Here is a 3,186-nt window from a genome sequence, read left to right on the forward strand (position 1 = left end):
AAACTCAGGACGCAAGGGAGAAACGTGCTAAGAGGAAGGCACAATTGGCAAATCCACACCGTGATCAACTCCCACCCAGAAACCAATGTCCCCCCTGTGGAAGGACGTGTGGATCCAGAGTTGGCCTCCACAGTCACTTACGGACTCATTGTTAAAACCGTGTCTATGGAAGACAATCTTATTCGGCTAGGAGTGATCGCCAAAGAAAGAAGAAGAAGACAGCCCTGCTGTCTTAGGATCCTCCTGCTCATTCTGCAAAGCAAAATTTCAGTTTTAACATCTAGAAATCAGTCTGGGGCCACTAAACTGGATGGATTGACAATGTCTGATGTGATTGCTAAAGGGAAAAGATTTGAGGCTCACAAGACCTTGAAATTGGCAACTGTAAGGTTTCAGTATGCTTTATTCATTTGGTGGTGTTTTGTAATTTTGCCTTATTCACCCAGCTGCTTTTGTTTGATGCGCCTTGTTTGCAAAGCTCCTCAAATCAGACAAGACTCTTTGACACCTATGAATATTTGCTTCTCTTCTAGGCAAGATTTGTGTTTGTAGAAGAAGGAGAGTTAGTTGTATGCACAGATTAGAATTTAAAACACAATGATTCTAATAACTCTGTTTGAATGTGCTTTGTGGGCAATAATTAGAAGCATCACAGGTCTTTAAATATGACACCATCCCTTTACTGGACAATAACGATTCATCTCCCAGTAGAAAAAGGACTGCACAGAAAATTAAGAATACAATAATTTCATTCCAGTGCCTTTCTGGGGTTTTTTAGTGGCCAATCGCTCAAACATATATCCTTGTTCTGACAGTATTATTGCATCACTGCAGAATGTTAAAAGACTCTGCTAAAAAACAGAAACCTGCTCACTTTAAAGCACAGAGATCAGAGCACTTATTCAGGACTGGAAGTCACCAATGAAAGCGAAGAAGTCACTCATCTCCTTATTCCCAAAGTTCTTGAGGCCTCCTAGACATGACAGAACAAATTGCTAACTCTAGAACTCAGGGGTGAAAATGAGACCCTTTTATGGAACAGTGTGTTATACTAGAACTGTTACTCTACACCACACCTTCCCATCTACATTCACAATTACAGACCCCAGACATTTGAGCTGGCTCTTAGAATCATAGAATTGTAGAGTTGGAAGGGACCCTGAGGATAATCTAGTCCAACACCCTGCCATGCTGGAATCTGCAGCTGTCCCATACAGGGATCGAAACTGTATCCTTGGTGTTATCAGCATCACACTCTAACCAACTGAGCTATCCAGGCATTATTGTTTGCCTTCATATTTTCACAGGGATGGTAACAGGCTTCTGCCACTCTCTCTGATTCAGCTCTCAGGTCTATGAAATGCATCCCCCCCCTTGTGTACACCTTCTTGTTTTTATTCATGTTATGATATACAGCAGAGGCACAAAATAATGGTTATAGGTAGAGGAACAAAAATCTGCAGCATCTTGCTCAGTGAGGAACACAATTGCAAGCTGGAATTTAAAAAACATTGTTTTCACACCATTTGGCCAGAATTGCTTTTGGAAAGGGAAATCTCTTCCCCAATGAACACTTACAATGCGGATATAGGGCTTTCATGAAACAACCGAGGGCATTTTGTTTTAGAAGTGGCCAAAGAAGATGTGTGGATTTTTAATGCATTTTTCTAAAAAGTTCTATAATGAAGCATGCAAATATGCAGATAATTCTTCCATTTAGCAAAGCATATCCTCATCCCCACCTGCCAATTCAAGCAATCTTGCTGATTTCCACTTTCAAGTTTGTAAAGTGGGGTGGGTTGAGGTTAAGAGAGCTACAGAGAACAAACAGACAAATATTATTCTACTATCTGCAGTCTCTTCTGAATATGATTTGTGATTCTTAGGCTTATTAGGAATGTACCATCACTATTTCCCTCTCAAATCTGACCTTTATTCCATTGGTACTTTTCTCATACACTTTAATCCAAATACTTTCAGTGGCAAATCTAGGAAGCAGCTGGTGTCAATCCCTTGTGATCTGGTTAAAAAATAATCACCTTTCGTTTATTTTTTATTTTTTATATATTAAAAAAACAAGGCGAGAACAAGCTGTGTTATATTTAGCCTGCTGTAGTCTTAACCTTTCTTTGAAATGCGAATATCAGCTCTGCCCACAGAGGAGTACAGCTGTGATAAGTGGCAGGAAAAAAAGTTTACTGATGTGTAATCAGCAACCCAAGTAGGCAGGCAGAAGTGATTTGATAGCACCCTTTCCATGCCAAGTTGCCTAGATCTAGCAGCCGAGTCTTACAATATAGTAGCAGAAGAAAGTCATGCAAAAAGCAGCCTATGAGCAATCACGTACCAAGTGTACACTGCCATAGTATGTGTCCATACTTGGGATTCCAATGTTGCCATCTTGATGCTTTGCCAGAGTTTCTGAAAAAGGAGGCACACACTGGAGAGAGAAAACATCACCATACAGATGCTGTCATCTTACAGTCACAGGAGGGTAAATGTCTCAGTCTCTTGGGGGCACTAAAGTAAAATATATTTAGGAAGCAGATCCAGGAAAACAATTTTGAAGCACACATGGAATCCATATATTTACCCAATAGCTTCAATGGCCAGCTCATGCATCTGATGCAATAGGCTGCCTTGTCTATGAAACCTAATGAAATAGACAATAAGGGTTGAGTGAAGCATTGGAATTTAACACAGTACCCCACATTAGCCCTAGTGTGTGAAAAGGCCATTATGTTTGGTTGCTTTATGAAGTAGGGAAATTACACGGCAGGAGGTAAAGCTGATAATACGGCTCAAAACAGTTGCTGTATCTTAATGAAACTTGTTTATTGTAGGTGGCTGCGGTAATCAGTGCAGTATTGATTAGGTGAAATATGGGCACTGTAAACCGTCACAGTAAAACTAGTTGCAAGGGGGAACTTTGATTGATTCTTTCTGCAACTTTCCCTCCCCCTGGAACACACAGAGACAGACACAAGTAAGGATAGCACCAGCAATGAATGCTTGTCATGGACAAAATCTCAACACCAATGACCAAACACCAAAAATGAGAGGCACAAATACAACACCAAAAATGAGAGGCACAAATACAAGATGGGTGACACCTGGCTGTTCGACAGTGGAATTTGCTGCCAAGGAGTGTGGTGGAGTCTCCTACTTTGGAGGTCTTTAAGCAGA

The sequence above is a fragment of the Podarcis vaucheri genome (assembly GCF_965113315.1).
Source record: "Podarcis vaucheri genome assembly, chromosome: 6".
Taxonomy (NCBI): Eukaryota; Metazoa; Chordata; class Lepidosauria; order Squamata; family Lacertidae; genus Podarcis; species Podarcis vaucheri.